At 45.1% G+C, this 26,361-nt stretch overlaps 1 protein-coding gene across 10 annotated transcripts in view; it reads right to left on the bottom strand.

The window, feature by feature from the left end:
• Positions 1-26,361, bottom strand: part of LOC112839198 (carboxyl-terminal PDZ ligand of neuronal nitric oxide synthase protein) — a 279,718-nt gene that overhangs the window by 213,782 nt on the left and 39,575 nt on the right. The window contains exon 2 of one of the 10 annotated variants that reach the window (XM_073884026.1): positions 23,698-23,849. The exons of the other annotated variants lie outside the window; for them this stretch is intronic. The gene's annotated coding sequence lies outside the window, so the exon portion shown is untranslated. The remainder of the gene's footprint in view (positions 1-23,697; positions 23,850-26,361) is intronic. 10 annotated transcript variants of the gene reach the window in all.

Here is a 26,361-nt window from a genome sequence, read left to right as displayed (position 1 = left end):
CCCAGTCACAGAATCGGGGCCCAGCAGCCCACTCGCCCCGCTCCAGGCTGGCACCCCTGCTCCAACGGGAAAGTTCTCCCCCGCCTCAGAAACGGCTCTTGGTGCCCAGCTGAGCATCCTGCTGAGCGGGATTATGAATGTGACCTGGGTGAAAGTTCTCGCCTCATTTAGCATGGAACAAAGCAGCATTAACAGCAGGCTGTGGCGGCCCCAGATTCCAGGGCACACACTCAGCCAATGACCTTCTGCTAACTGCTCTGGGGGAGGGGAGGAAAAACGTTGCCTCGGGGTATCCCCCTCCCCACTTCTGAGGCCTGCTCTCTGTTCTCCAGGTGTGGAGGTGTGCAGGAGGGGGCACAGGGACTTCGAAGTACCCATATGGACATTTACCAGTGTCCTTACCCCTGACGGCAACAAGGCAGAAGCCTCGGGGCAGGTTTCCCCCACCCCTCCTCTCCTTACACACACACACACACACACACACACACACACACCCAGAAAAGCTTCCAAAATGCTTGAAATGCAGCTGCACACCACGTCTTTATTTATTTGTAGTCTAAAAGGAAAGAGGCATTTATATTTCTTCCTCTCTCTCCCAGCCCATCCAAAAAAGGAAGTACTATTTGAGAGCCATCTGATGTGACTGTGTCACTATTGATCAGGGGCTCAGCGGGGGCCGATGAATGTGCCGGAGATCACAGCAGAATCCTTCCTGCTCCTCACATGAAGGGGCTGGGTGCAAAATCATTGTGGTGACTTGTCTTTATGCTAATGCCATGCGCCTCTCTACAAGGGACAGAGGGTCGGACTGAACCATCCAGCAAGCCCATGGAGAGGCTCTTTGAGTTCTTTTAGTCCATTAGCAAAAGCTTAGATGGGTTGGCCTGATTATTTCTCTTTATTATGAGGATCTGAGGGATCTGGGCAAAGGGGAGAGAAAAAGCAGTAAGACAGAAAAAAGTGTTCTGGTCTTTCAACCAGCAGCTCCCGAATGAAAGCCTCAGCTCCACATGAAAATCTGGCTCGAGCAGCAGAAGCCAAGAAGCACGTTCTGCCCTGCCCATCTGAGGGGCTTACTTGGCCCGTGGGTTACTCCTCCTCTGGGTGATAAAAAAGCACAAGGGGGTGACAGGGTGACAGCAAAGCAAAACGTTGACCCAGGCTGTGATAATTAAGTCACCAGCTGTGAAACAACCAGGTGAACCAGGAATGGGAAGATAAGCAAAGAATACCACGAGATCAGAGGAAAAGTCAGACCTCCAAGGACAGAGCTCAAGTGGCCACCAAGGGCCATCTGAGCCAAACCTTCATTTTACAGAAGGCAAAACTGGGGCTCAGAGAGAACCGAATCACAGCTCTGCGTGGCAGGATCAGAATCAATGTGCATCTCGCTACCGTACAACCCCCCCCCCTCCCGCCCAGATAGAGCAGCAGGGTGACACAGTCAGTGCCCCACCAAGGCCTGGTTCACAACATTGAACTCAGGTGGAGCTGGATGAGGAGGCCTGTACACACACACCCGAATGGTCAGGAGCCAAAACACAAACCAATGAACCACCGCAGGGCAAGGGTAGAAGGACATTCATCCAAGGACTTTGGGAATGGAACTGTGGAAATAGAGGAGAAGACCCTGGAGATGATGCTGGAAAGAGATCCTCTAATTCTCCACATCAAGAGCAAAGGCATTCACCTCAGGGCAGCACCAACATTCTGTACCAGCTGAACTCTTAAGTATTTAACCTCTCCAAGCCTTGGCTTCCTCTTTGGAACGTAGCCAGTATTTATACTGCCTCAACGTCCGGGTTGTCCTAAGAATCAAAATTAGTTAACATAGATGAAAGTTCCATAGTTTCTAAAATACCACATAACGAGCGCGCCTGAGTGACTCAGTTGGCGAAGCGTCTGCCTTTGGCTCAGGTCATGATCTTGGGGTCCTGGGATCAAGCCCTATGTCAGACTCTGCTCAGTGGGGAGTCTGCTTCTCCCTCTCCCTCTGTGATCTCTCTCGCTTTTGCTTTCTCTCAAAATCCTTTATAAACACATACCACATAGCCATAAAGACAGGATATTCTTTGTATCATTACGTTCTTGCTTTATGGGCCAACAAGGCGTTGAAGATACAGATTTTGTAGCTTTACAAAAATCGCCTCTTGGGTTCTCACAGACTAATGACTGGACAAAGCAAAAGGTGATCCAAAATGCCATGGAGTCAATGGAACATGGAACCAAGAATTCGGTCCCGCAGGCTCAAACAGGAGTAAGCACGGGAGGGGTGAACACTAGGAACAGAGAGTGTGACCAGGCCACATGGACAGCTGACAAACACCCCCACCCCTGCACCAGGAATGGCCATCACACAGCTCACAGAGCCTCAGGTGGTGGATGTGGTTTGAGGTAAACACTTCGCCACATTTCCCTCCCGACTGACTGAGCCGTGACCTTCCCAGAGGCGGGGATGCAAGATCTCTAATCCGCTCATCATTTATCAGCATCACGGAATGAAACCCCAAAATTGAGTAAAATTTCCAGATAACTGGCAGGTACCCCATTGAAATACCCAACTTTTCTTTATTTTGAACAGTCTTGAGTAGAATCTTCCTAAAACATAGTATACTCTGCCCCCAAAACTGAGATTCTATAAGCTAGAACTGAACACATTTCCTCAGGATTCAGAATAACCAATTAAATACATCATTTACTGTATAAATCCTATGGCAATGACAACAGGCTCCAGGTTACTATTATGCCTTCGGAGTCCTTGAGGCTGATTTTAGAATTGAATGCTTCCTACACTGTTAGCAGCAAGAATGGTAACAACAGGCTATATATGCTTCTGCCTTTAACAATAACTGTCCCAAATCCTCAAAAAAGTACTAGCAAGACAAATCCACCAACCTATAAAAAGGATTATACACAGTGGCCAAGTGTGATTTATCCCTAGAATGTAAGGTCGGCCGAACATAGGACAGTTAATATACCACTTAATAAAATAAAGACCAAAGGCCATTCAATCAACCCAACAGACAAGAAGTATTTGATAAAAATCCAATACCCCTTTTTTTTTTCCAATACCCTTTCATGATGAAAATACTCAATAAACTATGAATGGTAGGAAACTTCCTCCATCTAATAAAGGGTAGTAAACCAACAAATGAACCCACAGCTATCCTCATGCTTAATGGTGAAAGACTGAATGTTTTTCCCCTAAGATCAGGACCATGTCAAGGAGGTCTGCCCTTATCACTTCTATTCAACATGATCTGGGAGTTCTAGCCAGCCAATCAGGCAAGAGAAGAAATAAAAGGCATCCAGATTGGAAAAGAAGTAGCCATACTATTCATAGACGACATGATCTTGTATATAAAACATCCTAAGGAATACACACACACATACACAAAATCAGATTCAGTGAAGGAGTTAAAAAGGAAATTAAGAGGGACGACTAGGTGGCTCAGTTGGTTGGGCGTCTGCCTTCTGCTCAGGTCATGATCCCAGGGTCCTGGGATGGAGCCCCACATCAGGGGACTGCTCAGTGGGGAGCCTGCTGCTCCCCCTGCTTGTGCTCTCTCTCTCTGGCATAAAAATAAATAAAATCTTTTTAAAAAATGAAATGAAGAAAACAATTCCATTTACAATAGCACCCAAAGAAATAAAATACTTAGGAATAAACTTAACAAAAGTGTACGACCTATACACTGAAGCTTACAAAACACCTCTGCAAAATTCAAGACCTAAATCAGCAGGAAGACTTTCCATGTTCATGGATTAGAAGACTTAAGATGGAAACACTCCCCAGTTGATCTACAAATTCAATGCAATCACTCCATTAAAATCTATAACCTGTTTATAAACTAGCACTTCTAACATCAAACGTGTGGGTTTTCCACACCAACTAATTCTCCAATTCTCTACGAACACCAACTGTGTGTCCTACAATTTCAATTCTGACACTCAGTACCCAGAGTTAGCACATGCCCACAGGTTAAGAGTTCAGCCCACAAAACCCCATTTGAGATACTGGTCGGAAGTTCTGAGCCTCCCATACTTCTGACCAACCATCTGTAAGTCAGGGATTCCCATGATCCCCTCACAGGTCCAATAATATGTTTTAACAGCTCACAGAACTCAGGGAAACACTTTAGTTACTATTACCAAATTACTATAAAGGATACAAGTGAACAGCCAGATAAAGAGGGACACAGGTATGTGGGAAGGGGCACAGAGCTCTAGGAAGCCACTCTGGGCAGGCCACCCTTCCAACACCTCAATGTGTTAGCCAACTTAGGAGCTCTCCAAACCCATTGTTTAGGAGTTTTATGGAGGTTCCACTAACAGGCATGATTAAGTCACTGGCCACTGAGACTGAATTCAATCTCCAGCCCCTCTCCCTTCCCCTAAGGTCAGGAAGTGGGGCTCAAAATTCCAACCTTCCAATTAATTACATGGTTGGTGCCTCTCTCCCAAGCAGTCCCCATGCTGAAGCTTCTAGGGGCCCACTAAGAGTCACTTCATTAACATCAAGTCAAGGTAAGGTTGAAAGAGGCTTCTTATGAACAATGAAAGATGTTCTTCTCCCACTTAGCATTTAGGAAATTCCAAGTGCTTTTAGGAGCTCTGGGTCAGGAAGCAGAGACCAAGTATATATTGATTGCATTACAGTATCACAAAATCCAATTGGTCTTTCTTGCAGAAATTAACAAGCCAATCCTAAAATTCATGTGGAAATCCAAGGGATCCAGAAAAGCCAAAACAATCTTGGAAAAGAACAAAGTTGTAGGACTCGGACTTCCCAATTTCAGAAATCACTACATAACTACAGTAATCAATACAGTGTGGTACTAATATAAAGCTGGACATATCAATCAATGGAATAAAATTGAGAGTCCAGAAATAAATCCCTAAATTTATGACCAACTGATTTTTGACAAGAGCGTCAAGACAATTCACTGGAGGAAAAAAACGGTCTTTTCAACAATGGTGCTGGGACAACTAAATATCCACACACAAAAGAATGATGCTGGACTCCTACCACACATTATTATGCAAAATTAACTCAAGATCTATCACACATCTAAGCGTTAAAACTACAAAATTCTTAGAGGAAACCATGAGTCAATCTTCAGGACCTTAGATCAGGCAATGGTTTCTTAGGACACCAAATGCACACCAGGAAGAAAAATAAACTGGACTTAATCAAAGTTAAGACCACTTGTGCTTCAAAGGACACCATCAAGAAAGTCAAAGGACAACTCATGTAATGGGAGAAAATATTTATAAGTCATATCTGAGAAGGGACTTTCATCCAGAATATAACTCTTACAATTCAACAATAAAAGAAACAACTCACATAAAGAATGGACAAAGGATATGAATAGACATTTCTCCCCAAAAAGATAAATGGCTAATAAGCACATGAAAAAAATGCTGAATCATGAGTCATTAGGGAACTGCAAATCAACACTACAATGAGATACACTTCACACCCACCAGGATGGCTAAAATAAGCCCCAAAATAACAAGTGTTAATGAGGATATGGAGAAATTGGAATCCTCATACGTTGCTGTAAAAAAAAAAAAAACTATAGTGCAGCCACTTTGGAAAACAGTTTGGCAGTTCCTCAAAAAGCAAAACAGAGTTAACACAGGAATCAACAATTCTACCGCTAGGTATGCACCCCCCAAAAAAGGAAGACATAAGGCCACACAAAAACTTGTCTGTGAATGCTTAGAGCTGGATTATGCAAAACAGCCCCCAAAATGAAAAAAACCGCATGTCCATCAATGGATGACTGTGTAAAGAAAATGGGGTATATATCCATATATTATTATTATATATATAAAAAGAAATGGAATGCTGATACATGCTACAGCATGGATAAACTTCACCATTATGCCAAGTGAAAGAGGTGAGTCACAGAAGACTCCACATTATAGGAAATGTCCACCATAAGCAAATCCATAGCGACAGAAAGTAGATCGGCAGCTGCCAGGAACTGGGAGATCAGTAACGGTAGTTTTCCTAGGGGGAGGATGGAAACAGCCTGCAATTCCACAGCAGTGCTGGTCGCACAACAGAATGAACATACTAGAAACCATGGAGTCCTACACACTTAACACAGTGAATTGTATGGTATGTAAATTTATCTCAATAAAGCTGTGATCTTAACCTACCCACGAGAAACAACCGTCCTCCTTTTGATTTGCTGCGGACAGGAAAGGAGAATTACAACCAAACTGGGCTGTGAGTGAGCCTCCGAAGTGCTCTCTTTAAGGCAAGGCTATGACCCTCCCCAACCACTCTGGCCTCTCAAACGCTCTTCTGGGCCATTCTGCATTGCTGGCTGTCAACTAGATGCTTAAATTCATCAGAGAAAGCATTCCCAGGGAAAGAAATGAGCTATAACTGTCCCGAATTTTAGTTCTCATTCGAGAAGATATATTTCCCACCCCCAAAGAATATGCATTTTTTCCCACATTATAACAGTATAGCAATCTCATTTCATATTCCTACTCTCCAATGCAATAAAACGAAAAAGCAGCTCACAAAACAGATTATTTCTGTCTCATGCTGAACCTTCTCAAGCAAAGAGTCCCACCACCATGACATTTCTGGGACTGCCTGGGTGAACCAGGCTCACTAGGGTGATCCCAAAACACAAACAGCACTCATCTTCTAGGCAGGAATGGATTTTTAAAGACACAGCAAGAAAAAAAGATAAAATAATGTATTATACATGTTGCAACTCAGAAATTCCAATATTCAAGACCATGACTGAAAGTGGGGGCGGGGGAGGGGGAACGTCAGGCCATGATGAGATTAAGAAAAGGAAGTAGATTTCTGGGTTGGAAAGGATAGTAAACATAGATCATGTTGCCTGACAACTCTCCCCGCCCGAAACACACACACACCTGGAATTTTTTTTAATTTATTTAAATTCAATTGGTTAACATAGCATATTATTAGTTTCAGAGGTAGAGGTCAGTAATTCATCAGTCTTATATAACACCCAGTGCTCATTCCGTCGCATGCCCTCCTTAATGTCCATCACCCAGTTACCCCATCCCCCCACCTCCGTCCCCTCCAGCAACCCTCAGTTTCCTATGCTTAAGAGTCTCTCATGGTTTGTCTCCCTCTCTGATTTCATCTTTTTATTTCTCATTCCCTTCCCCTATGCTGTTTCTTAAATTCCACGTGAGTGAAATCATGATATTAGTCTTTCTCTGACTTATTTTGCTTAGCATAATACACTGTAGTTCCATCCACGTCGTTGCAAATGGCAAGATCTCATTCCTTTTGGTGGCTGCGTAATATTCCATTGTGTATATATACCACATCTTCTTTATCCATTCATCTGTTAATGGACATCTGGGCTCTTTCCACAGTTTGGCTACTGTGGACATTGCTGCTACAAACGTTGGGTGCAGAAGCCCCTTTGGATCCCTACATTTGTATCTTTGGGGTAAATACCCAGTCGTGCAATTGCTGGGTCGTAGGGCAGCTCTATTTTTAACTTTTTGAGGAACCTCCATACTGTTTTCCAGAGTGGCTGCGCCAGCTTGCATTCCCACCAACAGTGTAGGAGGGTTCCCCTTTTTCCACATCCCCGCCCACATCTGTCGTTTCCTGACTTGTTAATTTTAGCCATTCTGACCGGTTACACCTGGAATTTTAATCTCTTCTGTAAATGCTTGCCATGCTTAAATACCACCCCTGATGAAGAGATCACTACCTCAGGCAACAGCTCTGTTAGAAAATTCTCCCTTTTATAGTAAGCAAAAATTGGTCTCCATAGAGATTCAGAATCTACTCTGTCCTCAAACATGTAAAGATATTTCTCATCACCCCGGCAGCCACAGGCCTTCTGTTCCGCACATCATAGCTCTTCTGATCTTTAGAGTTCAAAGGGCATCATGGGTAAGGCTCCACTACTCTCCTCAAAAAGGTGTCTCGGATGCTAGCAGCTCTCCGGAGCACTAGACCATGAGTGCCCTCCGGGAGCAGCCGAAACGAGGATAAAGGGAGGAGTAGCAAAGTACATGAGAAGGAGCCAAGGAGGGAAACCAGAGGCGCCCAAGAGGGCCAGTTGCCCCAACAAGCTGTGCTTCCACCCTGACGCCAACCAAACCCTGAGCAGCAGGGGGCGCGGGATCTCCAGACACCGGAGTCCCTCCGAGTGTGGCTCAGCCACTAGGCTGCCCTGGTCTTTAATCTGTGTACAACGGAGACCATGGGTAGCAGTTCCTTTTTCTCACACAAGAGTTGAGAAAATGGAGGTATTGCGTACTTTCTCTCTGAAAGGAGCAATAATGCAGAGACAGACCAGTTATTACTAAGAACAAGGGAGGGAAAGTCCGTCTCTGGAGATCTTTCCCTTCTCGCTTTTGATCCTTTCCCTCATCCTCCCAGGTACCCTGCATCCAGCCCTCCTCCCGGGGCAGCAGTGATCCGCTCCCAAGATTTCTTTCCCCTCTTCCCTCATCCCCACCAAAACGCCGTTTGGTGTTCCGAGTCCCTCCCCCTGCTCTACACGCAGCTAACTAGTTACATAAACTAACCCCTGGTAGGACGATACTGGCAGTAAGGGGCCTAATTAACTAGCCCAGCCCGGTGATGGGTATACCTTCACGGCCTCTCATGGAAACCGAATATTCTCACGTGCTAGTCACCGGCCAGAGTATTCAGATCAACAGAGTGGGTATTTGGGGACAGAGAGGTCTTTTAACTAAAGCTTTCAAATCACAACATGGAAGCTTCCGTCTTTTCTGCCCAAGGGCAGGTGGTGGCTCTCCACAGAGAATTAGAGGCTGGGATTATGGACTCGTAAGGGAGGTAAGCCAGGGATAGCAGAAAGTACCCGGGCTTTGGAGTCCGATCTGGATAACTATCTGGGCTTCAGCTTCTTCTATAAAATAGGATAAAGTCTCCCCTCCTTGCAGAGCCACCGTAAAGATTCAAGGAGATAATGCACATAAAGTGCTTGGTTCTTACACATTTTCAGCTCCCTGTAGGTTAGTTCTCCCTGTTATACTTGGTTCATTCATCAGTTGTGAGTTTTTATTTGTTTCTTAGATTAACTGTGTCTTCCCTAACTAGACTGCCATGACTAGGGGCTGCGGTATCCATACACAGCACAAAGCCTGGCCCCTCAAACAAATGAGCCCACGGTAGTTTTTCCTATTAAGCAAAAACCTTTAAGATACTGTTCTTTTACTACCTTTAGGCAATCCCAGTCTGTTAAGCTTGCATCTAATGACCCAACGTCCCATGGTGATCACCCAACAGTCCTCATAGCAGAGGCATTAATCACCACCAGCAGCCATCATACAGCAAATACTTTTGCAGTGATGTATCAGATAGGGTAATCCAGGTAATCTAGAGAAAGCAGGAAGCCTAAGGAATTAAGAGTCACAGTAACAATTCCTCTCACCAAAAGGAAGAGAAAAATGATAAGCCACAAAGATAATCAAGAGGTCCAATCGAAGAGTCCACAAGGGTAGCCAGCGAGACAGGCAGAAATGAGGGGGAACATGGACTGTGAAGACAGTTTCCCAGAGAGAAGAAATGATGGAAGAGAAGCAGGAACACATTAGGAGAGCATCTCCAAAGGCTTTCGCCCCCACCTCCTGTTTTACTCCAACAAGGCAGGACACTGATGTCCAATGATCAAGTGTTTTGAACGAGGTCACCCAGTTAGTTACAGACCCAAGGTGAGACTATGACCCAGGTGTCCTGGCCTCCAAGCCAATGCTCTAAAAATCGCAGGACAGAATCAAATGAAAAGACTGGGCAGTCTCAAACCCCAGCTCTGCCTCTTTTAAACTAGTCTACCAAGAGGAGCCAACTGGTCAACCTCCCTGCGCTGCCTCCTCTTCATGGGAAATGGAATCTTGCGGGGTTATCAAGGGGATTACATGAGACTGTGAGAAGAACATGTTGTAGCTCATCTGGGCTCTGGTTCTTTATTCAAAAGTTACAGAGCACAGGGCGCCTGGGTGGCTCAGTCGATTAAGCGTCTGACTCGTGACTTCAGCTCAGGTCGTGATCTCAGGGTGATGAGATCGAGCCCTGAGTCTGCTTTAGACTCTCTCTCCCTCTTGCTCGGCCCCTCCCCTCCTAAAATAAATAGATAAATCTTTGAAAAAAATATAAGATAAAGAGCACTTTTTATCTGCCAAAGATCAGGGAGGCAAGAAGAGATTGTAATGGTGGGGGATAATAATAAGGAATGACCAAGCTCCGTCCTAACAAAGAACTAGGTTTGTTAAGGATTGTCCAGAGGACCTTGAGCAAATACAAGAGGAATCGGGTTACAGAAAAGGAAATGGTCCAGGACAGGGACAGAAGCGGTTGCAGGCAAAGGTCTCTCTGGGACACAGAGAAATGCTTTAGAAAACAAAAGACAGACTCTGCCAAACCTGGCCTAAAACCTGAACTTCATAAATAACACCGTTTGCCTCCCAGTCTGAGATGCCAACAAAGCACAGCAAGTGTTTGGATTTGTCTGATGAAAGACTTAGGGATAAACTGTTATTTTAAGTAAAGATTTTTGTGGAGAGGTGGAAAAGATTCGCCTTATATATCACAGAGTTAAACAAACCCATTTAGATGTCCTTGTTAGTGGTCTACCTCATCCTTGGAGTTCCGGGAGGTTCAGAGAAGAGAACACTAGGGAGGAGATGAGGCCAAAAGCCAGCCAGCATGGGCCAGAAGGCAGCCACTGGGGCAGAGGGAAATGCTGCAACAGGTGCTGAGCCAGGACCCTCATCCACAAAGGAGCCTTCCACCAGAGGCTCACCGGTCATGAGCCACAAGGTTCCTGGAGCATGAACAGCAGGGGCAAGGGCAGTGGGGGTGAAGGCCAACCAGATGACCGGCCATCTCAGTTTGCCTAGAGCGGTCCTGGTTTTAGCACTGAAAATTCCACATCAGAGGAATCCCCAGTGCTGGGCAAACCCTGTCCCTGTCCTGGTTGGTCACCCCAGGTGCAACTGTCCCCTACCCTGGTCTGCCTAGCAAGATGGGAGTACTGTAGGTACCAGCAGCCTTACCAGCCAAGCACACCACCTCTCCTATAGGAGGGCCTTCTTAATACCTCAGCTCCTGGGGAAAGGTAAAGAAAAGAAGAAATAGGAGCGAGCAAGACCAGCCCCTTGAGATGTCTTGCAGGCACCATCTTGCCAGTTACCAGGATGCCCCCTGAAAAGTGGCACTCAGCCACACCAGCTTCTTCCTCTGTCATCTGCCCCCGATGTGGGGGGGGGGGGGGCAAATGAACAAAGTAAAATGCTATTCAAGGACATAGCAATTAGGGGCGCCTGGGTGGCTCAGGTCATGATCTCACGGTCCTGGGATGGAGCCCCGCACCGGGCTCCCTGCTCAGTATGGAGTCTGCTTGTCTCCCTCTCCCTCTGCCCCTCCCCACCATATGCTCTCTAATAAATAAATAAAATCTTAAAAAAAAAATTTAAACAAAAAGAACATGGCAGTTAATAACCACATTAATATCAATGTGTGTATTTCTGTACAAATTCCAAGAACTGTAAACCCTTCACCCATTACCACAGTCTTATCCTGTTGGGCCACTTTTCCCACATATACAAAACCAAACCAAAGGAAAACCACGGTTCCATCATCACCACTATCCCACTAACCTCTCTGGGCTTCAGCCTCCCTAAACAGGAGTAAGAATACGTGTTCTTCCCACTCTCAGTAGGAACAGAGTGTGTGTGAGGCTCAATGGAGTGATCGACATGAACAGATTTTGAAAAGCAGAAAGCCCTACAAGAGCAAGAGGTGGTACTGTTATAATACGGTGGAAGTGTGGCACCAGGTCCCCGCCTGCTAGGATGGGGAGCAGGAGGTAAAATCAGAGGGAGAAGGTAGGGTAGAGCCAAACCAAAGCATCAGACTTTCTGGGCTGGGGGCCACAGACTCTACCTTTCTACAGCCCTACCTGCTCCCAGGATGCAGAGCAATGTGCTCTCATTGGGGGACCGCCTTCAGACACCATCTCTCTCCCAGAAAGGAGAGACAGAGGCAATTCTTAAGATGCCATGGCCCAGGATTGCAACCATAAAGCATCTCCAGACTATTAGCACTATTGGTTTCCACTTTGGGAGAACTCAGAGGCAGCGTGGTAGAGTGGAAAGGGTCTACATCTAAACATCATCATATACGGACTGTGGGGTCTCAGGAGAGTTACTCACCCTCACAGAGTGAGCCTCGATTTCCTCATCTGACAATGGAGAGAATACCTAAGTGAAGGCTCGAATATGAAAATTAAATGACCTAGGTACAGCGCAGAGAGCACCCCGTCACATGGAAAGTCTTCCATGAAGAGCTCTGATGTCAAAGGAAACGCTCAAGACACCATGGATTCCCGTCCCTCCTTGGGCTCACTGCCCTGCTGCCCCAGCATGAGCAGCCCAGAAGTGCTGGGCACGCAGAACACCCTCAGGGACTGTAGGAGGATTCGCTAATGGGCTGCGAAGGCCCACTAGTCTATGCAGTTGTTAATTTTCCTTCTGGAAGGACAGAGAGCCTTTACCACAGGTTTATGGGACTTGGTGAAATGTGGCAAAAACCACAAGACCAATCAATATCCGTGTTCTTGCCTTACTGAAAACACACAGCTTGATGGCATTATCCAACCCCCGTAAGAAGATCTTGTGAGTTCTGGCCAATTAAATGTGAATAGAAGTGACGTGCACCCCCACCAAACCTGGTTATTAAGAAAAGCCTCCCACAGGACATCCTTGCTGTCTTTCCCATTCAAGAAGGGTAAACAAGGTGGAAAGAGTCTGGGTCCGCATGGAACTAAGGACTGTGCAGTGAGAAGTGAGAAATACTGACTGATAGAAACCACTGAGATTTTGGTGGGTGGTAGCCAGCCTCTAAGACAGCTCTAAATGACTCACCTCCTGGTATTCACACCCCTGTGTAGCTCCCTCCGAGTGTGAATAGGCTGATCTGAGTAACAAGTAAGAGGTGACAGAAATGACAGAGTATGAATTCTGGAGCTGGGTTTTTAAGATATTACATTAAGACATTACCTCTCTCTCTCTCTCTCTCTCTCTCTCTCTCTCTCAATTCACTCGCTCTGGGGAAACTAACTGCCACATCATGAAGATACCCACGCAGCTCTACGGGCAGGTCTGTGAGGCAACAGTCAGCTCCAATTTGCTAGCCATGCAAGTACGCCATCTTGGAACTGGATTCTCCAGTCAAGTCTTCAGAGGACTGCAATCTCCTAAGAGACTTGGAGCAAGAGCCCCCCCCGCCCGCCCCCCAGCTAAGCTGCTCCTGGAAACTTGACCCACAGAAACTATGTGATGTAATAAATGATTACGGTTGTTTTAGGGCTCTAAATTTTGAGGTGACTGGCAACTAATACACAATATATTTGTTGTTTTAGCTTAAGTTCTTTACCAAGTCAATACATTTTGTATCCAAAGGAGCTGTCCGATGCATTCTACTATTCCTTTGGGTTATAGGTAACGTTTAACATGAGGGATAGTGGGCACCCCCTCTTACACATTCTCTCTCTCACGGATATAGAGATGCTTACATACACACTCCAAGCCAACCCACAGCTACTATAACTTTCTTTCAGTTAAGGAGGGTATTCTGTCTGTGGATTCATGGATAGGGAGGAGCCTGAGCAACCCCGGGGAAATGCCCAGTGTATGTCTCTAACACCATAGCAAAACAGAATTACGTGTGTATGCACACATATGTGTGTATGTTAAGGCACAGGAGAGATGCCGAGCAATCACGGTAGAGAAAAGGCATCAGGTTGTTGATTAATGGGACAGCAGAATGGGAGGCAGGCAATGGAGTAGGGTGAAGAATGGGTTTAGAAATCAAGCACAGAAAGAGCAGGAAAAGGTCCACACACACCGACTTCAAGAAAACAGAGCTCTGAGATTTACCTCTAGTGCCCCCGAGTCCCTGGACCACCTCAGCTTTAAAGCAAAAAACAGCAACACACCATGTTGCTTCCAGACAGCACTCCTAGAGACGGTGGTTGATGGGTACCATTAAATCAGATCAATAGCTACAAGAGCATCCAGAAACACATGCCAACCCAAATCCAGTTAAACTGCATGCAAATAGCAAATCAATAGCATTGCAGAAATGCAGAGGGACAGACAAATGGCTCTGCGGGGGTAGCAGGAGTGGCCCAGAATTTGAATGTACAGATCAGCGGGGCTGAGAGGCTGAAATTGACCAAGAGGAGAGAGAAGGATAGAAAATGTGGGGAGGCGGCCCCGCCACAGGAGGAGGCTCTTACAAGTGCAAACCGTGCTGTGCCTCCTAATCGGGCGCAGGCAGGTGGGGGGAGCATCCATACAGGACAAAGTCAGAGAAACGAAGGAAGATGGTGCTCCAACTTTCAGCTCCCACCTGTATCACCAGAACCAAGGCCCCTGAGGACTCAGAATAGGACAGAGACTCAGAGGCCAATTCCCAAGATGACCAGAATCTCAGAATCCTTGTACACTTTCCCATGAGTCACCCATTCCCCCACAGAAGCTCAGGGCTGCTGCCCTGTGGCCCGCACCCTGGTTGGCCTGATGCAATCGCCTCTTCCAAAAGTCCCAAAGCGTGTCATCATGCCAGAAAGGCCAAGAGGCACTTCTCTGTCTCCTCAAAGGCAGCTCCCTTCACGCCAGCTGAGAAGCAGTTAAAGATAAAGACACGAAACACAACCCTCTTACTATGGTTCTTCCACCAACTGGTCTCCTGAAGTTTGGCAAGCCACCTGACATCACATTTCCTACCAGGAAAAGATAAGTCATTTACCCACCTCTGCAGCATGGGAGGGGGGAGGAAATGTATCCAGAAGGCAGTGGGAAAATAAGCACGCAAGCCCAGCGTGTCATACCAGGAAAACAGAATCTGAGGTTCTAGTTTGACATTTTCTTTTCAAAATCTGCTGTTGATTCTGCTTTGCGATAGGATATAGTAATTTACAAGACTGAAGCTCCATAAGGAGAAGGACACGATCTTGCATTTCTTTTTGTATCCAGCCCAGAATTAGAAGAGGTTAGATAAAGGAGTAAGGGGGTGAGGACAGAGGGATCATGAGCCCAGATTCCTATAATTAAATACTTGGTTGAATCAAAACCATAATTTTTTAAAATATTAAGTGAAGGATCCCCATCTGGTTGGCTTTGCACGTGCTATTTTCCAGCCCCGAAATCCCTTCTTCTCCATTAAATCTCTTCAAATTCCACCATCTTCAAGATGCAGGACAATCTCATTTTCTTCCCTACACAACATTCTCCAACCCCTCCAGCCCACAGCAGAATGTCCACCTCTGAATATCTGGAGCATTTGTTGGGACCGATCTGGATAGGACTAACCTGGGTTGTTTCAACGTTTTCCCTTGCTCATATAACAGTTTTCACTAGATTCCCCAAAATCTTAGGATCCTAGATTGCATTATGTACCTAAATCATACCCCCTACAACACTTGATCACATATACACAGGGAGGCGAATATAGAAGGTTTTGAATTTAAAAGGTGTCTGGAGTTCCCACTTCACCCAAAAGTCAATTCACAATATTCCATTGCCTGGACCAATTTAAGTGACACGGACGAATCAAAGGACATGCCGTCCACCACATGCACCAAGTTCATTTAGGACGAGGCCTTTGGTGTTCTAGAAAGCAGGTCTGTTCGTCACTGCTGCTCTTGAAATTCAGTTACCCTTCCCTGAGTCTCCACAAAGGTCAGAAGTGTCCCAGCCATCCTCATGCTTTAAGGCAGATCCCCAGATGGTAACAGTAATTGCCAAGTTACAAAGCAAACTTGGGTCTGCGCCCTCCCTGCGCAGACCTGGCCGTCCCCCTGGGAGATATCAAAGGCTTCCGCTTCTCGGAGTCCGAAGTAAATGCCAGTTCTGCAGCTAGAACAGGTGTCCCCCTCTCAAGATCACATCCACAAATTCAGGACATTTGTACCAACTGTTCCTGTCCTCCAGTACTGGACATCTTCCAGAATGAGAAAGAAATTCATCTTCCCACGATTCCAAGAGCCTGTCTCCCCCCGCCCCCTTGCAATCTATAAAAGTTAAAAGGCTTTGCAGATACTCAGCATGCACACTGTCCTTGAGGAGCCTGCAGCCCGACATGATCCAACCAGTCCTTCCTCCATCCCCTAGCCAGCTGCCGTGACCACGCAGGACAGAAAAACGCGAAGATGCCACACCAATCTCCGAAGCACCAAGAGGATGCATAAAGGACAGCCATGTGCTTCAGCAAGACAAAGTGCTAAGGTCACTGCCGCGATGAGGTTCTGTGTACGAAACGCAGTAGCAGCGCAGAAGGCCAAAACCTAAGTCAAGCAGGTCGGGTCAGACGTCTGCACTGCAGAATCACAGCTTGAAGGATGAATAGTGCTTGTCCCATGGAAACAGTGGAAAGCCGTTCCTGACAGGGGCACCAGCACGCACACACACAGTCTGCATGGCCCAGGGGCTCTGCATGCCCTTGAACCCCATGACAGAGGGATTGGCACCAACTTTGTTCAGATTTACATGGCAGCTTCGTGGAGGATGGACTGGAGCGGGGCAAGAGAGCAGACCAGCAAGAGAATCAGGGCAGGATGAGGGGGTATCCGAGAGGCAGCAGGGACAGGTCTGGGAAACTCAGATGTGGCCATTAGGGAGGGAGGGCAGGAGGGCGGCCGATCCAGGAGGATTTTCAGGATCCCTCTAATCGAATGCTTCTTCACCGTTGACCCTCTCCCCACGCCCTCCCCTCACGCCACTACAGCTTTGTTTTGAGATACATTATCCATTGTACCTGCGCTCGCTCGAACTCACTCAGATTTGTGTAATTGAGCACAAATGTAGTATTGATGGCGGTGTCAGCTGCATTTTATCCCGTTTAATTCCTACGGTGTCCTTCGGAGCGGAATTCGTTTTCTCTCCCTTTCAGAATACATTTCAGTTTTGTGACAATGTCTTCTCTTCCTTCCTCCCTGCCCGGCTCACTTTGCATACAGTTTGTGGGGGCAGGAACTAGATCGGCTTCTATGTTCTACTTCATGCCAAGTAGGTTCTTGGCACTCGGTGAATGCTGGTTACTTCTACCAACCTCAGAAATAATAACAACAATCTATAAATACCTTGGCTTCCCGCAGTTAAGAGGAATTAACCACACTGCAATTAAGGAAAGGCTGGAGAAAACATTTAGTTAGCAACTTCTCAATGCAGACAATGAGATTAAGGCAATAAATTCCAGTTCCAACATATTTCTTTGGTGGAGTTCTATATAATAGTCCAATAAAATGTGAAAGACCACCCAATGCCACAGCAGAATGCTAACAACATATGAGTCACCCGACAGCTAACACTGAACAGATTAATCTATCACATAAGAGAATAATAAACATCAATAATTTATACTGCTGTCAGATTATAAAAAGGAGAGATTGTTCTAAAATCTCATTCACATAAAATATCACTTTTAGAACAATCGAACAAGATAGCATGACCTCATTTATAGATTTTAGGGAAAACTATAAATAGTCTCTGGGTTCAGACACAATGGTAACCAAGAAGTGTATGAAATCTACTAGAGTTGGTTCTATCGAGAATAGATTAAGACAGGTAAGGGATCAACTATTTGATGGGATTGAAAAGTCTCCTGTGGCGAGTTCGGGAAGTATAACCAAATGCTAAGTGTCTAATAAAACGATGACTTGCCTTTGCTGTTAAAGAGTTTAATTCAAAATGTCTAAGCTTAAACACCGAGAACATAGACAAATTCAGTGGACTCACATAACAAGCCCACACCTGGAGAGTATTTTAGACAACTGGCTGCCAGAAAGTGAACACAGATAGAACCAAAGCAATGAATCCAGAAATCCCAGGCAATGTGTGACATCATGACATTCCATCAGTACTATCGCTGGATCTCGCAGACACCAAAGTTTCAGTTGGGTGCCAAGAGATCACAAAGGACAAGACAAAACACCGAGCAAACAAGGAAACCCGGGCACAAAGATCTCTGGTTTCAGAAGACAGATCTCTGCCCCATCATGGCACTCAGAGCACTGGGTATACGGAGGGTAAGTGGGGTAAACTGAAGGGGCCTGGAGCCCAGGAGAGGCCGCTTACAGCCCACAGGGCTGAGGGAACCAATACGGAGACACGGGAATTAGGTCTTCATCAGCATATTTTACATTAATGTCAGTTTCAGAACACATTTACCACGACTTTCCATATCATTTAATGAGCTGAGATTGCAGTGAACATTTATTAAGTGCTATTATTAAATCACAGTCATCCCATTATTCCCATGATCTCACATCATCAGGTAATTCTGTCCGAAGGTAATGCTCCACGTTCCACCACACCTGAAGCTCAGGCAGGAATCTAGGTTTTTCCTTGACTGACTACTCCTCTCTACACCAAAGCCATTTCTCCTTTGATCGGACCAAGTTGGAGAGAAAATGATCGTACACGGTAGCACTGCTTTGCATCCATGTACCAAATCTCCCCAGATATAAATCTCCTATCATGAGTTCCCATGGATCCCCTTGTTGGGGGAGGCATATGTGACTTGCACCCTCTCCAAATGCTTCACCTCCCAAAGTCTGAGGACGCCCTCACTTTCTGCTTGAAGGAGCACTGTTTGATGTAATACACCCAGTACTTGGCTGTGTCAGGTAGCCCATGACCTCCTCCCCTCCCAGGGACTCGGTCTTGACATTTCCCACCACCCTCCACCATGAAAAGGTTTTGGCACACCTTTTCATGCACATCCTGTGGTCAGTGGGTCTAGGACACACACATGCCACTGCCACCAAACTAAGTTTCTCGATAACCACAAAGGACTACATTATGTGGCTTACAGTTCTCAAAGTACTTTCACACATGATTTTATTGGATCCTGCTAATAATCCCTTAGCACAAGCAGACAGTGTTGTTAGCTCTATTCCACAGGGGAGAAGCCTGGAGAAACACAGACCCCTGCCCAAAGTTTCATAGCAGGTGCAGGGACAGAAAGGCAGAGCTGCTGACCCCCCGTCTGGTGCTCTTTCTGCCTCTAAATCACAATCAAGACCAAAAAAAAAAAAAAAGATGCCACCGGATAACCCTGGAGCCCAGAGAATACTCCAAGGGGCCTATAAAAAAGGCTGTTTCTGCTGAGCTTGGACAGCAACTAAATCAAATCACCTCTGAACACTTTCCAACCTCCCAGGGAAATGTCCCTGCAAGGACATTGTACTTTGGGTCTGCCTGTTTACCAATCTAAATGAGAAGACTCTTTCCATGGGAAATCGCAAACTTAACTGTTCCTGGCCCATCTATCTCAACCGCTAATATAATGAAGACACTTAGAGCTCTGTGTTCCCCCGTCTGTCCTGTCACTTGTCATGGAATCAGCTCTAATGAAATCCTTTGCTTATATAGCTGCTCCCCACTGAATCGAGAGATCCCAAGACCAAAGCCCTCATGAATCCCCACACCTAGCAGCTAGTATGAACAGACATCCAAGTGTTCAAATACAAAATGTTCCCTAAGTCCTGAAGGGACACCCTTCCCACTACATTCACTGACCCCCACCCATAGAAATCTAAGGGAAACTCCTCTGGCCTTGGAAAACAGTAAGACAACAGGAAAGTGTTTCTGCTTCACTCACAACCAAGTCTTTTTCCAAATCCGTTCCCCTAAGTCTCAGTTTTCTCTTTCCTGCAGAAAGACGGAGAAGGACTACATGTGTAGATGCTAAAAACCTGGTCTATCAGACCTACTTGAGCCCAGTGAAAAAAATTTTAATCTGCTAGGCCTTGGGTCAGATCTGAGAATCTCTATGGTTTTGTAATTCCCCATGTGATTCTGATGCTCAGCCTCAACCAATAGATATCAAGGCACATAGTAGGCGCTATACAAGGTGCTGGTTTTACTTTAATAAAACCAACGTGGCACCTGCCTGTGAAGCCAACTTACAGAGCCCAGTTTTAAGATTTGGGACTAGATTATCCCTGCAAGGTCCCATTCTGCTCAGTAGAGAGCGAGCCTCTGGAAAGGTCTGTTCCCTGCCTTGGGTGTTGTACCCTGATGTAAACCACAGCAGAGATGGCCTAATGCCCTCGATTCTGTTCCTCCTATTCTTGGGAGGTGACAAAAACAGGGCTTTTAGCAAGGGCCATGTGGATATTGCCTGAGAAATAGAGCAGAGCAGGTGAACACTCACCACCTGTAACCCAAAGCTGATAAACAGCTCTCCAATGGTAACAGAAAGTATCTACTAGATGTAAAGCACCACAGTCAATTCCGTAGGAGAAATAAAAACTCGTGCAATACCTCGGTGTTACTGAGCATTGTGGCCTCAAAAGTTAGGAAAACCTGGGTTTAAATCCCAGCTCTGCCTCTTACAGGCTAAGAGAACCTGGACCAGTCACTCAACCTCTGCACTTTTGTTTTTCCAATCTACAAAGTGGAGAAAATGCCACCTTCCTTCTAGGGTTATTTTTATTGCCAATATCAGAAATAGCTGCAGGCTCCTAGAACAGCTCAATCAACGGTCTACACTGCCAGACTAAATCCGGTGCTAAGATGTAGGAAGTTTAGCACAGCATCTCCGCTACTGAAAGGCTTATATGCCACAACTCAGCTGACAAGTGTATTCCTGATGGCGGGAGAGGTTCCTAACCTCAAGGGACTCAATTCAGATGGGAAAAGTTAATACACACAAAACAAACCAGAGACCGTACGTGCATGACATGGTTTAGAGAGTTTGTGATGCAGCTGAACACAACACCTCCGTCAGGGCAAGAGAAACGAAGCAAGCCTCAGCAGGGCTCTGGTGGCTAAAGAAGATTTGGATTTATTCATTTTGCAACACCCGGGGAGTGCCTGCTGTGGGCCCAGCACAGGCTTCCAAGAGATAGAACAGTTTAATGACATGGGATCACCCGCCTCAAGGAGCTCACAGCCTCATGAAGACGGGCATTCACATCGGGAAGAGTTCTCCAAGGACTGTACGAGCTGCTCACGAAGCCGAGATCAGGGGCAGCTTCCGGGGATGGAGCCTTTGAGCTGAGCCCTAGGAGGGCAACTCGATAACCAAAAGTGGTAAGGGAGGACATTTCAGGCAGGGAAAGCAGGAGACAGAGGTAGGAAAGCATAAAGGTATGTTTGTGGCAATGACAGGACACTGAGCGGGTAAGTGAGTGATAATAGCCGACTGAAAAGAACAAAAATGAAGTCAGATGACAAAGAGCCCAGCTTATTCAATTAGAGGGAGGAGACCCAGAGAAAGTTATAGAATGACCCATGGCAGATGTGCTGTGGGCCAAAGGGGAGCGTGGAATTCTAAGAGACCAAGCACAGAGGCTAGAATGGTCCGATTCCATGCCGAGCCTCCCTAAACGGGAGCTGCGAGCTGGTATGCACACACAGACAACCACAAACACAAAGGGTTGAAAAGTTTAGATGGGGACCCAAAACACCTGGCCATGAGCTGCGGGAACATCCACAAATACCAGAACGTTTAGCACCTTCAAGTCCTCGTGCATCCCTGTGTGCAGATTAAAGCCTAAAAAAATTGAGCCAGGGGTTGGGGTTATCGGAGCCAAAGGAGATTCTTCTGGGGCAAGAATCAATGGCTTCGTCAGGACCCATCCCTAGGTGACTGAACAGCCATCCCGCCAAAGTAATCAGCTGACCGGGAAGTCCCAGGCTGACCTCACCAACCAGCAGCTGATCCCTGGTGGCTCAAGAATCTCGAATAATAAAAGGAAACAGGTTGAATGTGGAACAAATTTTTCCCTATTAGTACAATTCGTATGCTACATTGTATCAGGGAAGTTACACTGTAAATAGCATATACTCCTATCTCTTTGGAAATGAAAGAAAAAGATAAAACAGGAAAATCTACCACTTTTAAAGAAAGATTACAGATAAACTTCAGTTCGGAATACAAATTTTTTTTGAGGACTCTTCATTCAGGAATATTGGATAATGTTGAAGAAAATGATCAGTATTTAAAATACCACTGAATAGGGGCGCCTGGGTGGCTCAGTCAGTTAAGCGTCTGCCTTTGGCTCAGGTCCTGATCCCAGGGGCCTGGGATAGAGTCCCACATCAGGCTCCCTGCTCACGGAGTAGTCTGCTTCTCCCTCTCCCTCTGCCCTTCCCCCCTGCTTGTACTCTCTCTCTCGCTCTCTCAAATAAAAATCTTTAAATAAAAAAATAAAATACCACTGAATATTTCATTCTAATATGATGAACTTTTTGTAACTAAGCACAAGGAATGAATACTCCGTGATCAGAATGGAACCACAGGATAATAGATTGTTGATTGAACTAAAATCAAACAATTCAACTGAATATGTGCCCAAAAGATAATGCAAAATACAAGTACCTAAAAACCCCAAGTGTATATGGAAATGAAGTATAGAGACAATATTACCATTCCGTGGTAGGGGGAGATTTACTTAATAGTGCTGGCGGGCACCTGGGGGGCTCAGTCATTAAGCATCTGCCTTTGGCTCAGGTCATGATCCCAGGGTCCTGGAATCAAGCCCTGCATCCGGCTCCCTGCTCAGCGGGAAGCCTGCTTCTCCCTCTCCCACTCCCCCTGCTTGTGTTCCCTCTCTCACTGTGTCTCTCTCTGTGTCAAATAAATAAATAATTAATTTTAAAAAAATAGTTCTGGGACTACCAAATGCATTTAGAAAAACATAAAATCAGATCTATACTTCATCTTGTATACTAGGACAACAAATGAGAGATCTAAATTAAATTTTAAGAAAAAAATAAAAAACCATCCAAGTACTACAAGAAAACATGGGTGAATTTCTTTACATCTGACACATGAGAAAAATCTTACTATGCTTCAAAATCCAGGAGCATTAAAATAAAAGATAAATTTAACTATATAAAAGCATATGAACTACATGAAAGCATGGCAGAAACAAAAAAGTTCTGTAGGTAACCATTAATTTTTTTCACTGTATTATTATAGTTACATAGAGGCTTGTCCTTCTTCTTAGAACATTTATCTAAGTATTTAGTGAGAAAGTGTTATAATTTCTACAACTGACTTTCAAATGGAACAGAACTGTGTATATAAGACATAATAAATATGACAAAATTGTTAAAAATTGGTGAACCTAGGTAGAGTTTAGAAGTTCATTGTACTGTTCTTTCAACTTTTTAATTTTTGAAACACACAAAGCTTGATGTGATTGGGTGGAGGTGAGAGGCATGGAACACCATCAACAGAGTCAAAAGACAAATGACAAAGTAGAAGAAATATTTGCAACAGATCACAAAGGACTCGTGTCCCTAAGAGGCAATGAGCTTCTAAATTTTAGGAAAAAGACCAAAACTGATAGAAAAAATGGCAGAAGATATGAACAGCTTACTGCAAATAAGTGCCAGTGGCCCTTACATACATTACAGGATGTTCAATCTCACTCAAAATAAATGCAAGTTAGGAGCACCTGGGTGGCTCAATCAGTTAAGCATCTGGCTCCTGATTTCAGCTCAAGTCATGATCTCAGGGTCTTGGGATAGGGCCCCACAGGCTCTCTACTCAGCAGAGTCTGCTTGAGGATTCTCTCTTCCTCTTCCCTCTGCCCCTCCCCCCCGCTCTTGTTCTCAAATAAATAAATCTTAAAAAAAATAAATAAATTCAAGTTAAAGCTATACAATGATACTATTTCTCACCTACAAGATCAGCAAAAATCCATGCTTGAGGGCACCTGGGTGGCTCAGTCGTTAAGTGTCTGCCTTTGGCTCAGGTCATGATCCCAGGGTCCTGGGATCGGGCCCCGCACCTATGAAAACCGGTCTCCTTGAGGGGGACGCTGCTTCTAGAACTGGGTCAGGAAATGCACAGATCAGCCCAGGAGTTCTCAGCGTATCACAAAGCAGGGAGGCCATAAAAACTAATGGGAAACAATTTTTTTTCAAGCGAATGGGGTCATGTCAAAAGGACCAAGAGCCAACCTAAAGAGTCATCACTGTCAAAATAGGAAACAACAGGAGCATCGAAATGAATAATGACTGCAAAACTACTGAAGCACATGGAATAGATCATTATCGAGGTGTTCATGATTCTCCAAAAATTCCAGAGTGTGGGACATTCTACCAGACAACTGAACCAGTTTCTTCAAAGTCACAGGAGGTTAAAGAAAGGAGGGGGGGGGGCGTCCACTCTAGATAATAGCCCAGAGTCTTAACCACCCTGTACAACGCATGTACTGTATTTGGATCCTTATCCCAACAAACTAAGTATAAAAAGACATCTGAAGATAACTAGGGAAATTTAAAGGACTATGTACAAGGATTTTGTTGCTAATTTTCAAAGGTGTGTAAGGACAGTCCCCCTTTTTATGGAGATTCATATTCTAGGATATAGTGGGGAAACAGGATCTCATGACTTACATTAAAATACTTCAACAAAATAAGGGAACATGTTATAGATAAAGCAAATGTGGCAAAATCTTAAAGACAATTCAATCTAGGAGATGAGTATTCAAAGGTTCATTACATTACCCACTCTAGTTTTGTGTATAATTTTTTTGTAATAAAATTTCTTAAAATAGACTTCCCAAAGACCCACTACTGCATACACAGCACAATAGGACCTTGGATTCTGGAGGGCTCACTATTCTCCCCAATAATTCAAGATTTATGGACAATCTGTATGGAATAAAAATTAAAACAGTTAATTCTCTTTTTATTTATTTTTTTTATTTGAAACAGAGAGAGAGGGAGAGAGAGAGCATGAGATGGGGTAGGGTGAGAGGGAGAAGCAGACTCCCCGCCGAGCAGGGAGCCTGATGCGAGACTCGATCCCAGGACTCCGGGATCATGACCTGAGCTGAAGGCAGTCGCTCAACCAACTGAGCCACCCAGGCGCCCTAATTCTCATTTTCTTATAGGCCCACCAGATAGTTTATATTTTCTAGCATTAGGATTTCTAAACACTGATAACTGAAAGCATGCTTCCTGGACATTTATTCCATCATCAGAAAACAATTTTAACTTAACAGATTAATGTCCTGCTTTATATCGTCTTCATTTTCCTAATTATTATACAAGGGAAAACCAACAGTGAATAATTTTATAATATTCAATCAGACTTAAATATACTTTAAAAAAACATACTTTGAAATTGCTTTGCAAAGTGACAAAGTCATTGGTAATTATGGTAATCACTAATTTATCTGTTGATAAGATTCCAGCTTTCAAATACAAGCTTATCTTAAAATAGAGGTTCACCTACATTATAAAGTGTTTGTTTCAAACGGTCCTGTTTAGAAATGGGTTATTCCACCGTAACTACAAACACTGAATTATTGCTTTATGTCTCTCACGTGGGGACATTATCTGAACAATTATCCCACATCCCTAAACAGGAGAGGGTTCTACATCCCCAGAAGGTCCAGACAATGGTAGAAGACTCCTTAAGAATAAAAATTACTTTCACTGTTATTTTCATTGCTTATAGTAGATACACTTAATATATGGCAGACACAGTGCTAAACACCTCATAACCTCCAGTTTACAAACGCACCCACTGAGATGCTCAGATTTTTCACCGGGTCACACGGCTCATAAAGGGCTAAGCCAGTGTCCTCCACAGTCCTCCTCTGTCAAAGGGAGGAGGCGCACTTGTCACTACCAGCTGTGAGATCCGGAGCGAGTCACTTGGCCTCAGTTTCCCCAGCGGCAATATGAGGAAGCTGGACTAAGGACTCCCCCAAACTCTGAACAGATCAGTCTACTCCTTTCAAAGGCAGTCTTTCAAATGGAAAAAATCCTGAAGTCCCAAGTCCTTTAGCAGAAAGGCCTCTCACTATGCCCCAATCCCGATGGGGCTCTGCACGGATCCTTTGGCATAGCTCCTCAGGAGGAGTTCTGCCCTGGAGTTGCGGGTCAGTGGGAAACCCGTATCCAAGAGAGGAACATGGGGATCAGAGAGCACAGGCACCAACATTTCTGCCAGAGTCTGGAGTGACAGGCAGACTGCTGAGGAATGCAGCAGGCAGATCAAGGCATAAAGGCACGTGGGTCTACATGGAGAATGTGGAGAAGCGCCTGTTAAAAGGTATGGGTGTGGGGGGGGCGGAGAATGCAGCAGCAGGATCTGAAAGGATTCTTTCCTCATCTCCCGCACCAGATCCCCAATTCTTTCCTTGTTTTCCCATTCATCAACAAGCTTAACAACTGCACAAACGTCCATCGTCAGAATGAACTGTCACTTGCAGAACATATTCCTCAGTTATGAGTCCTTAAGCTGTCCTTCCACCTTTCACTATTAGAAAACTGAGCTGATGAGTGAAATAAGTCAATCAGAGAAAGACATGTATCACATGACCTCAC

This window comes from Callorhinus ursinus, unplaced genomic scaffold (assembly GCF_003265705.2).
Source record: "Callorhinus ursinus isolate GAN/ISIS: 27379988/994484 unplaced genomic scaffold, GSC_fseal_2.0 scaffold54, whole genome shotgun sequence".
NCBI classification, from domain to species: Eukaryota; Metazoa; Chordata; class Mammalia; order Carnivora; family Otariidae; genus Callorhinus; species Callorhinus ursinus.
Note: the sequence above shows the minus strand (reverse complement) of the source record. Positions and strands in the feature narration are given on the sequence as shown.